Source organism: Panthera tigris, chromosome X (genome assembly GCF_018350195.1).
Source record: "Panthera tigris isolate Pti1 chromosome X, P.tigris_Pti1_mat1.1, whole genome shotgun sequence".
Classification (NCBI taxonomy): Eukaryota; Metazoa; Chordata; class Mammalia; order Carnivora; family Felidae; genus Panthera; species Panthera tigris.
The window spans coordinates 115,570,475-115,582,987 of record NC_056677.1 but is presented as its reverse complement, the minus strand read 5'-3'; the positions used below and the strand labels follow the sequence as shown (position 1 = coordinate 115,582,987).

At 44.4% G+C, this 12,513-nt stretch overlaps 1 long non-coding RNA gene and 1 pseudogene across 1 annotated transcript in view; both read left to right on the top strand.

Annotated features, from left to right (window-relative positions):
• The window catches only part of LOC122235524, a 31,302-nt gene extending 28,171 nt beyond the window's left edge, over positions 1-3,131 (top strand). The window contains exon 3 of the long non-coding RNA XR_006213584.1: positions 2,972-3,131. This is a non-coding gene — a long non-coding RNA (uncharacterized LOC122235524). The remainder of the gene's footprint in view (positions 1-2,971) is intronic.
• Positions 3,132-7,821: 4,690 nt separating this feature from the next.
• On the top strand, positions 7,822-12,242 carry LOC107181203 (annotated as a pseudogene).
• The last annotated feature ends 271 nt before the right edge of the window (positions 12,243-12,513 follow it).

Here is a 12,513-nt window from a genome sequence, read left to right as displayed (position 1 = left end):
AACCTGCATAAGCACCTACGCTCACAGATCTCCCTTCCCTCCTTGCACATCCAGGCTCTCTCCCCTCTGTTGTAGACACAAGGGAAGTTTATATTTATACTTTTGAGGAAGTCAACTTAGGGACACCAGGCTGAAAACAAAGGACGTACATGAAAGTCTAAATGCCGAATGGCAAGGAGCCTCAGTAGTCCCCTTTCCCTGCTTGGCTCCCAAAATGCTGTTAGCCAAGTTCCTATCACCCAGGAAGAATGGAGCATTTCTCTCCAGAGTAAGAGAGAGAGATACTGACAGCTAGTCCCTTATTAATTGCCCTCCAAGGCTACCAATCAAAAACACTACTCATAAACAGAAGCTTATCGGTTTGTTTGTGCATGGCCATTAAATACAATGGAGAGCAAATCTAAAGAAAGCCTCCAACACGAAAGAAAAAACCAAAATGAAACAACTCAGTGGAACTAGACAATCCATAAAGTAGAAAAACTTCAAAATATTTATAATTAGTTGTTTTAAGATTAGACATGTCAAACCTATGAAAATATTAAATCGAGGATATTTTTCAAAAGAAAAACAATCATATTTAGAATAAGAAAGAGCTCTTGAAAATTTAAAGCATACTGGCCAAATTTTAAAATCCATTAGAGGTGGTAGGGGATAAAGTTGAGGCTATTTCCCAAAAGTAGAGCTAAAGACAAAGAGAATAAAGTGATTAAATGTAAGAAAATCAAAGACTCAATTGAGGAGAACCCATGCCCAAATAGGAGAGGTTTCAGAAATAGAGAACAAGGAAAGCAAAGGGGTAGAAAATCAAAGAAATAAAACAAGAAAACTTCCTGAAACAGAAGGGTATGTTTGCATATTAAGAGGCCACACTCGTGCTCAGCACAAAGCATCATTACCAAGTGTTAAAGCAGAATAAAAGACTTTTCAGAGATTCAGGGTATTGCAAACACCTATTGCCCAGGAATCCTCCCAGGTTGGAGAACCTCAGTCTCTTCCCTCCTGTGTTTCTCGTTTACTCTCCCACTACTGCCACACTCACAATACTTTGGACGCCACATGTGTGCGTTTTCCCCACACCACCAAGCAATTCTCCTACGTGGGCGGGGTGTCCTACAATTCAACCCAATTCTGATACTATCCACCCGAGATTGCGTCAGACCCTGCAGGTTAGTGGCTCAGTCCCCCGACACTGCCCTCCATCCCCTACTTCAGATGCCAGTTTCCAAGTCCAGGTTGTCACCTGTGCCTCTGGCTGCCTAGCTATAGATCAGAGGTCCCAACGACCAGGGGTTGAATTAACTTGTTACAGGGGCTCACAGAACTCAGAGAAACATTTTACTTACTAGATTACTGCTTTATTACAAAGGATATTAGAAGATATGAATCAACAGCCAAATGAAGACATACATTGGGCGAGGTCCTGAACAAAGGAGCTTCTGTCCTTGTGGAGGTTGGGGCCCCACTGGGCGGCACGTGAATGCATCCTGGTTCAGTAACCCAGAAACGCTACGGAACTGTCCTTTTGGGTTTTTAGGGAGGCTTCGTTACACAGTCGTGATTGATTAAATCATTGGCCATAGGTGACTGAACTCAATCTTCAGCCCCTTTCCCCTCCCCGGAGGTCAGGGGGTGGGACTGAAAATTCCAACCCTGGGTTTGCTGGGTTGGTTCCCCTGGCTACCAGCCCCCAAAGTTACATTACCTAGGGGCTCTTCCAAAAGTTACATCATTAACATAACAAAAGGCACCTTTGTTGCTCTCATCACTTAGGAAATTACAAGGGTTCTAGGAGTTCCGTGCTTGGGACCAGACCAAATACACATTTCTTATTATACATAGCAATATCACACCTTTTTAGCAAGCTCTTTGCAGTTGGTCTGCACCAAAACAAAAAAGTAAACCAAGAATGAATAAGGTGGAGCCCAGGAAACTGGGGATCGACAGAAGAAAGAAGGGAAGAAGATTCCCTCACGCGATGGTGAAGGAGAGCCCCCAGGATGGCAGCTGTGGAACTGGCTTAGAGAGCAAGCAGTCCAGATTGGAGTGGGGAAGGTCAGGGTGAAGGACCGGAAGAGGTGGGGGGAAGAGTGAAGGAAGGGAGGAAGGGATGGAAGAACACCTGATGTGTGTGATTGTAACAAGCGGTTTTTGCGGTCTAAGGAGATTGTAGGAAGCAGTATATAAATAAAACAAAGAAACAGCAAACAAGGGAATTGTTATTCTATGGAGAGTAAACTGGCAGCTATGTACAGTATTTACATAATCAAAATAATGTTTGCACAGATAATACTGATTTTTAATTCATTATTTTTTCAACGTTTATTTATTTTTGAGAAAGAGAGACCGAGTGTGAACAGGGGAGAGGCAGAGAGAGGGAGACTGTTTCCATTTAACAAATTTTACACATCATCCATTAAGTTGCAACTTATGGAACAAATAAATCAAGTTCCATAAGTTGCAACTTAACGGATGATGTGTAAAATGTCAAAAACAAGTAATAACTGTAGAAGCATATTACTAAGCAATGTGGAAATATTCCATACTCCAGACCAAGAAAAAAGCTGAAAAAGGTTGATGTGGTTGCCTCTGGAGAACAGGACTGGAGTAAGGTTGAGGGTAGGGGACTCCTGTTGTTCTTGTCAAGACATGTAACACAATTTACCTTTTTAAACTGTGTGATCTGATTTCTAAAAAAAAAATTTATGGGGGCGTGTGGGTGGCTCAGTCAGTTGAGCCTGGGACTCTCGATTTTGGCTCAGGTGATGATCCCAGGGTCATGGGATCGAGCTCCACGTTGGGCTCTGTGCTGAGTATAGAGCCTGCTTAAAATTCTCTCTCTCCTTCCGCCCCTCTCCCCCACTTACTCTCTCTCTAATATTAAAAAAAAATTATGAAACAAACGGGAGCACCTAACATTGTACGCAACAACCTTTTACTACCGGATGAATGATGGACGTGTTTCCCACTGTAGCGAGCGAGCAGCACCTGACATCGCCTGTTACCTCTACCACTGAAAGAACCACCTAATGACCTCGCATAGGAACTTGAGTTCGAATTCTGACTGTCAGGCACCAGCTACAAGATTAGGACCTCAAAACAACTCTCTGAGCCTCCGTTTCCTCAGCTGTCAAATGCAGGTAATACTATCATTCTTTTTTTTTTAATTTTTTTTTATGTTTATTTATTTTTGAGACAGAGAGAGACAGAGCATGAACGGGGGAGGGTCAGAGAGAGGGAGACACAGAATCGGAAACAGGCTCCAGGCTCTGAGCTGTCAGCACAGAGCCCGATGCGGGGCTCAAACTCACGGACCGCGAGATCATGACCTGAGCCGAAGTTGGCCGCCCAACCGACTGAGCCACCCAGGCGCCCCTCTCATTCTTAAAAGGTTGTGAGGAAGGAAGGAGTTACTAGTGAAAGCAAAGGTAACAATGCGATGCTCTGCCATCAAGGACCTCAAAGGCTCCCATTACCTTTAAAATGGAGTCGGGCTCCTTTGGCGTTTCTGCCAGGCTCAGTCAGTAGAACATAGAACTCTTGCTCTCAGGGTCGTGGTCTCGAGCCCCACGTTGCCAGTGGAGCTTACTTAAAAAAATTTTTTTAAACATTTGTCATAAATAAATAAAATGAAGTCAGACTCCTTCAAAGAACTCCACAGTCTATACTCGGCCCTCTTTATTGTACCCTGCACCTCAATCCTACAGGCATCTTACAATCCAGCTTTATCAGACTGTGCCATTCCCCACGCGCTTTCACATGCCTACCTTTTTGCTCCCTAACCTTCCAGCTGGAATGCCTCCTCTCACCTCCTGATTCTCCCCGCCCCCACCTCACTATATCCACCTGTAGCAGTCCTGCCCGTTCCTCATTGCCCAGCTCAAATCACACTTCCTTTTGCAGACTTCCCTAGATTTTACCAGTCACGTGCCATCTACCCATCCCCTATACTCCCACTGGGCTCTGTATTCTATTTTACCACAGTTCTCTGTACACACCTGCTGTTCCTTCCAGACCACTGCTTTTTAGAGTGTAGATCAGCATCACCTGGAGTTCTTGGTCGCAATTCAGACTCCGGGGCTCCACTTCAACCCTGTGGAATCAGAAGCTCTGCCATCGAGTGCCAAAAATCTGCATTTTCACAAGCTCTCCAGGCAATTCTTAGGCCTAATAAAGCTCTGGAACATTTGCCCAAGACTGAGACACCCCTCCAAAAGAATCACGCCTCACTCTTCTGTGGATTCGTTCTCCCTTCATATCTGTTGCCCATGATATAGGAATCCTTCAGTAAAGGTTTTAAACCTAATTTAATGTGGGCACCAGGGCATCTTGGAACGGAAGCCATGGCTGCAATTTTCAGGAGTTCCACAACACCTTCTACAGGTTTGCTTTCAGTGAATTTTACTTTGAAGACAAGGGAAAGCACTCAGAGATCTCAAGGATTTCAAAATGCATCATTCTCCTTTCTCTCCACATTTCCAAATCCACTCTTGAGTTTCCAGAAATGTATAATAAAAGGTATAGCTTTTAATAACTACTACACTAGAAAAAGAACTGTCTGTAGCAGTTCTTAATCAGAGGGAGAATAATGTTCTTACGCTTCATCCCTGCAGCTTTTAATATCTGTACACTATATTTAATCATCTGGGCCCCTTAATTTACTGACATTTAAATGATCTCAAATTAGATTTCCCGGAGCACTGTTCCAAATAAGTAACTTTTTAAGATAATGCAGGGTCTTATTAGTTGCGAATCGTGCCACGGGTTGCCAAACTGGTTGCATTTTCTACACCTTCCTGAAAAATTACCCCGTTTCTATGTAAAGAATGTTGTCAGTGTGGTCAGAGTGTGTAAGTACGTAACCATCTGAGTTTCTACATTTTAGCCAGAATAACATGAAAAAAGTATAACAATAGATAAGAGGCTTCTTTCTCATCCTTTGTGCAAAGCAGGTTCAACCTTTAAACACTTTAAATTATAATATTTTTCTATCTCTACTGTATTACTTGCACGTGTGTCATTGCATTTGGTCCTCAAAACATCCTGCGAAGCTTCATAGAATTGCTATTATTTATTCAGCTTTACAGATGAAGAAGACGGTTTTCAGGGAAGTCGTGCAATTTCGCCCAAAGCATACTGTTAGAGCTTAAACCCAAATCTTCTGACAGTAAAAAGCGTGTTCATTTGACTGTATCAGAGTTTCTGAAACCTTCTGGACTGCCACAGTTAGGACATAACATCCCTAAGCTCTAACTACTCACTCCTCCTCACCGCTCAAGACACCACTGATTATGTAACTGACAAGCTGTAGCCACTCCAGCTCCCTACAAGTGCCTTTAAGAGATGGTGAGGTCACACAGTACAGGCAGCCTCTACTTCATACACATACAGAGCCAGGCCTTCCTAGACTCCCAATTGGAAATGGATGGCAGAGTACAAGTGCCGTCTTTGTGACAAGCGAAGCCTCCAGCCTTATCGCCGTCCCTAGCATACACGAGGCCTGGCCTGCATAGGACGTACCTCCAGTGACGATGGTGCTCAATTATTTAAGGAATGCACTAGAGATTACACGCTCCCTCAAAACTTGGGGATTTTGCTGAATTGAAAGCTCATCGGGATTTAATGCATTAACTACTCAAAAAGAAGCCCCATGTCACCCTACATTTCTCCAAGCACAGTGACCAGAACCAAGGACATAGTAGTCACAAGCCAAGTACAAAGACTTCAAGAAAAGCACCTGGAGGTCGTGACGTATATCTCCTGGAGAACATAGGAGCTGGTTCCTCCTGTCACCTGGAAGTCTAAAGATGAAAGACAGGGTAGTGTGGGCTCTAGGGGGATCTGCTGGCATGGCCAGAGTTTAATGGGAAAAGGTGTTTTCCACAGTGAACAAGAAACACTGGGGAAGGTCGATGGGTGTGAGCCACCCTGAAACAACCCAACCCAAGAGATCTGGCTACCAAGGCAGGGATATCTCCAAAGAAAATGAGCATTGGGTGTACTGCCGGAAGCAGAAGGAGAGTGGTGGGAGGAGTCAAAAGTAGTCAATTCTGAGGATGTGTCACCCAGGTAAAGATGGTGCAGTGCAATGTCACCGTGGCGGGTAACTCCAGAGAGTCCTTAAAAGCACTTCACAAGCCAAAGAGGCAGCACTGGAGCGTGCACCAGACCCAGACCCAGACCTGCGTGCCAATGCAGGATTCACACTGCACCACTCAAGTAGGATCTCATCCATTTCCTTCCATCCATCAGATCTAGAGGCCCAAGTGAAGCCAGAAACAGCATCATGGGTGGAAGAGTAGGAGGGCAAGAGCTGAAAGGCATGGAAGAAAGACTGTGCCCTTTGGTGGACTCCATGACATGCTGCCCATCTCCTCATGCGGGAATGCAGGACCCACTCCCCTACCCCTGCAGTGCCGCCACTTGACAGCCCTCAGCTCTCAGCCCCTTTAGGAGAGTGCCTCAGCTGAAAAAAAGCCACCTTGCCTCAGGTCACATGCTCTTTCGAGGGTGGCCCTTGTGCGATGGCTGATCAAGGCAGGGTATAAAGGCCCGGTCCCCTCACCCAACTCAGGACAACTCTGAAGGGTCATCTCCGCTTCAGAGCTCCCCAGAACGTTGGCCAAAACCACTGCAATGCATTGCAGCTCAACTTTTTCCCCTACCCAATCCTGCATCTCTCCCCTCCTTTCCTATCCACAGGTGCTGATCCCAAGAGCACCCTCGCAGACTCTGCTTCCCAGGAACACAACCTGCAACAGCTCCAACTTCGCTATTTGGAAGCTTCTGAGGCCAGAGAGCAGCTTCAAATTGAAAGAGACTCAAGTTCTGATTTTTATCTGACTGAGCTCTTTAATCCCTAAGATTGAGATTGTTCATTAAAAACTATACATGACTGAAAAAGTGATGGAATCTGCCAGACATTCTGTACAAGAGCAAGAAGGGAGAACTTATGGAATGGATTTGAAAGTCACTTGTGACAGGGGCGCCTGGGTGGCTCAGTCAGTTGAGCCACCGATTCTTGATTTCGGCTCAAGTCATGATCCCAGGGTCGTGGGATCAAGCCCCTGCTTAATATTCTCTCTCTCTCCCTCTGCCCCCTCCCCTGCCTGTGTGTTCTCTCTCTCTCTCTCTCTGAAAAATAAATTAAGAAGAAAGAAAGTCAATTGCGACAAATTACTTTCATAATTTCACCCCACTGAGTCCAGCCTGGTTAATAAGCTAGTTATATAAATTTCATACCACAGTTTTCCTGGTGTCAGAGCTTCGTTCTCCCCTAGTATCCAGTTTGGGATGTGATTGCTGTTACCTCTAAATCTGTCTGTCTCCTAGGAGGCCATACAGTGATCCCAGTGATGCTTCCAGTGGATTGCCACTCATTTGGATGAACTTTCACAGGGTTTGTTGGTTAGTTCATTTGTTTCTTCTCAATGGTGGGAACTCTTTATTCTGTGAACCCATTTTTGATTTGGGGGTATATTTAAAAGTGACCCAACCAAACCACTGAATCAGGTAGGTAATAATGTCCTCAGCCCAAGATATTTTTTATTTTATTTATTTTTTATTTTTTTAATGTTTATTTATTTTTGAAGGAGAGAGAGACAGAGTGTGAGTGGGGGAGGGGCAGAGAGCACGAGACACAGAATCTGAAGCAGGCTCCAGGCTCTGAGCTGTCAGCACAGAGCTTGATGTGGGGCTCAAACTCACAGACCACAAGATCATGACCTGAGCCACAGCTGGACGCTTAACCGACTGAGCCACCCAGGCACCCCTATTTTAAAGTAAAGTTATAAGAAAAATGTCTTCATTTAGCTGGATGACTGCCTCTACAAGCAAAAAGAATTCTGGACATATTTTGAGCAATGGCAGGATCTTTAGGATGAAGTGAATATTTGTATATGTCTAAGTTCTGCTATGTTTATTTTCTGGGCGTCATGTATCTTGAATTGTCGATTGCACTACTATTTGTAGATAACTCATGAAGGCTCTGAAGATGAGAGGGGATCCCCTGGTGCTGGGTACTGGCAGTGATGCCAGAAGAAGAATAGCAAAGTATTCAAGGCAAAGAGCCTCACACCAGGTTCTATATCGGGTAGCCTCTGTTAGTTACGAAATTGCCAAAACCAGACATTCGGAAAACTGCTATACATACGCTATTGGAACACATAAAATATCACCCCGTTCCCACCCCCATCACATATACTTGTATTTCAAAATACAGAAAAACTTCATAGAAAGCACAACTGACATTTGATTCACTAATTAACAAAATGGGATTTAGGCTGGAAATCATTTTTAGCAAGCGTAGAGCATAAGCCTCGGCAAACCAGCTGCCTTGTGCTCTGAGGGCCAGAAGGAGTGGGAAGAATTTGATGAGCTGACAGCTGGTTGCTTTCGCCAGTCTTTCCCATAGAGGACCTAGAAGATCTAAACATGACCCATCTTATTATGGCCTTCAAATATCAGCCCAATATATACACAAGTTAAAAACATATACAAGCATGCACCTCTACCCTGACTACATAAAGTTTACATTAGGGTGGATCCAATAGCTGAGATCGAGGGTATGCATCTACTAGAAAAAGAAAATAGGCATGGGGGAAAGAAGACAGTATAAATTTTTAATATCTCAGTCTTAGTTTGGAGCTTGGGGTATGAAAACTCTGACATCACAATAAGAAAAATCAATACAGAGGCAGCAAGATGGACACGGGATTCTGGAACAAGTGCAGAAAAGGACAGTCGGTTCAGCAACAAACAGAAGAAGCTACTGAAGCAGCTGAAATTTGCAGCATGCCTGGAAAAAAAGGTGGATATGAGCAAAGTAAATTTGGAGGTTATAAAGCCTTGGGTAACAAAACGAGTAATAGAAATCCGTGGGTTTGAGGATGATGTTGTGATTGAGTTTATATTCAATGAGCTGGAAGTGAAGAATCCAGTCTCAAAAATAATGCAAATCAACCTGACTGGGCTTTTGAATGGAAAAAATGCCAGAGAATTTATGGGAGAACTGTGGCCCCAGCTCTTAAGTGCACGAGAAAACATTGCTGGAATCCCTTCTGCTTCTCTAGAACTGAAGAAAGAAGAAATAAAACGGAGACAAATTAAAGAAGAAAAGTTGGCATCTTTGAAAAAGCAAGATGAATACAAGGATAAGAGGGTTAAGGAAGAAAAAGAAAGCAGCAGAGAAAAAAAGGGAGAGGTCTGGAAGCCCAAGAAGATGCAAATTCAGGTGTCCTTCCCCTAGAAGATGAGTTTCCCGTGTCAGGAGAGAGAGAAAGCGCAGTTATTCTCAGTGTCCCCACCACAGAACCAAGAGCCAGAGTCCTTCCCCTGCTCCAGAAAAGAAGGAAAAAACTCCAGAGCTCCCAGAACCATCAGTGAAAGTAAAAGGACCTTCAGTACAAGAGGCCATTTCTACTAGTGACATCCTGAAAGTTCCCAAACCTGAACCTGTACCAGAGTCTAAAGAATCTTCTCTGGAGAAAAACTCCAAAAAAGAAAGAGAAGGAGAAACCTGACCAAGATCTCAGTCACATTCAAAATCAAGATCCCAGACACCGTCTGCTCTCCTTCTCATACTCAACCTAGACGGTGTCATAGATCCCGATCAGGATCAAACTCACCTCGAAGGTGGCCATCTCCTCGAAGAAGAACTCCACCAAGAGGAATGCCGCCTCCACCCAGGTATAGGAGGGGTAGATCTCCAGTGAGGCGAAGGCGTTCGTTCATCAGCATCCTTGTCTGGAAGTAGTTCATCATACTCTTCATCTGGTTTCTGGTCACCGCCAAAGAATGCTCCTGAGAGGACATCCAGCCCCCCTCAAAAAAGTGGTAGGCTATCTCCTTCAGCAAGTCCTCTGAGGGGAAGGCATAGGCCATCACCTCCAGCAACTCCACCGCCTAAAACTCATCATTCCCAAACACCTCAGCAGTCAAACCGTACAAGAAAAAGTCCTGGTTCTGTCTCTCCAGGGAGAACTTCAGCGACAAAACACAAAGGTACCAAGAAAAAAGACTCCCCTTCAGCAGCACCTAAGCCTAGAAAAGTAGAGTTACCTGAATTGGAAGAAAATAAAGGTGGCAAAATAGCTGTAGCAGATTCTGTGCGGCAGAAACATCAGTCCAGATGACAGAACCAGCAGTATTCATCTGATTCTCGTTCCTCTTCTTCCTCAGAAGATGAGTGACCCAAGAGGGCCCATGTGAAGAATAGTGAGGTAGGCAGGTGGTGGAGACATCCCCCTTCTGGGAGTACCTCTCCATCACCTTGAAAGCACCAGAAAGAGACTTCTCCTCGTGGTAGATGGAGGGGGACCCCCTTCCCACCATCCACCAGAAGCCTCCGTTCTCCTTCTCCTGCCCCTCCTCTTCATAGGCGCAGGTCTCCCACGCTGCCACCTCGACGAAGGACTCCTTTTCTCCACCCACCCCCCACCATCGGCACTCACCTTCCCCAAGAAGATACTCTCCTCCAGTACAGCAGAGATACTCTCCTTCTCTGCCTCCAAAGGGAAAAATGGCTTCTCCCCCTCCCCTCTTAAATGCAGGAAATTGCCGTCTTCACCACCAAACTGTCAGGTCTCCCATTCTCCACCTCCCGAAGAAGCTCCCCAGTCACCAAGAGACATTCGCCTTCATTATCATAAAAGCATAGGAAAGTGTCTTCCCTGAGCTAATCTACCTCGGAGCCCCAGTCACCACAACCAAACAAACGGCATTCGTCCTCACCATGGCCTCGAGCTCCTCAGACTTCCTCAAGTCCTCCACCCATTCAAAGAGGAGCATCATCATCAGCCCAAAGAAGGCAGTCCCCGTCTCCACGTATGAGGCCCATTAGCGTCTCCAGAACTCTGAAAAACCAAAAAGACAAAAAAGGCTCCCTCACCAAGTCCTCAGTCTGTAAGGAAGGTCTCACCCTCCTGATTTGTCTCAAGATCTCCTGAGCCAGCAGTTAAAAAACCCCAGCACCTCAGTCTCCTGTCCAGTCTCAGTCACCCTCTACCAACTGGTCACCAGCAGTACCGGTCAAAAAGGCTAAAAGCCCAACACCAAGCCCATCTCTGGCGAGGAACTCGGACCCCGAAGGAGGTGGAAAGAAAAAGAAGAAAAAGAGGGACAAGAAACACAAGAAGGATAAGCACAAGAAGCACAAAACACAGGAAGGAAAAGGCCGTGGCCTCAGCCCCTGCAGCCATTGCTGCTCCCACAACCACAACAGCACAGCAGGAATCAGAGGCAGAGCCTGAGCCTAAGAAGGAGACCAAAAGTGAGCCCAAAGACAACCTCGACGACTTAGAAAACCGCCTGCGCGAAAAGGTGCTAGGTCGATGCAGAAGGCTCAAGTGTCCCCACAGTCTTAGGTGGGAATGTGTGTCACGATGTACATTTTATTCGGTTTGTATGCAATTCAGTTTCAAAATTGCTAGAGTGTGTTTGAGCTTTAAACTATATACATTTGTTGTAATAATTGCTAGATTGAAGTTCACTGTATAAAAAAAGGGCACAGATTTACACTGTGAATAGTGTCCACAGTGTGTTAGTGACATTCTTTTGTTGGACAGCTGACATAAATTCATTTACAGTGAAATATTTTAGCCAAAAAAAAAAATCCCCTTTTTTAAAAATGGGGTTTAAATATTGTTGGCATCCTTGTGGTTAAAGGCCTTGGCTATTCCCAGAGGTTTTTCTTTCTTTTCATTTTTTTTCTTTATTTTTTTCTTATTTGAATCTTAGCACCCATTTAAGTTATAATGCTTCCAACCTTATATGGTTTGCAGGCTAGCCCAGACCACTGTTGAACTACCACAGAAGTATAAACTATTTTAATGCCACAATCTTTCCTGTTGCCTGTGGAGTCCCCGGTGAAATGAATCCGGATTTGAGCTCTAGGATGAGACAGAAAATGAAAGCATGTTGTTTGCCAGGACACTGGGTTTATATGGATGTGTTACAAGTTGGTTTGGAACACTGCAATTTCATTCTATTCTGTTGTGGGTTTTTTTTGTAAAGGCAATTAACTAGTTCCAGGAAGGATCCTTCAGTTATATAAAAGTTTGTTTTATGAAATGTCACAGCTCCATTCATAATTTTGTCTTGTTCTTCCAACTGGTATATACAACTTTCAGAGCTCTCATATTTGGAAGGCTGGAAGGGCCCAGACTTTGAAACAGTGTGCTGTTTTCATTGTTTCTGTTTTGTTTTGTTTTGTTGTTGTTGTTGTTTTTAAACTAAAGCTATATAAAGCTTGTGGATTAAACAGAGTAAATTTCTAAATTAAAAAAAGAAGAAAAATCGATACAGTTCTATTTTCTTTTACAAAGCAAACAGCAAGCAACAGAGCAACTGTGTTTGGCCTGGCACAGAGTTGAACACTGCAGGGAATAGAGAAATGAATGAGACAGGGACTGTGGCCCTGAAAAACTCACACTGCAGAGAGGGAAGTAGACACATAAATAATTACAGAATAGTGTGATGGCCCCATGGACGAATGGCCCCATAATAGCAGTTGTCACT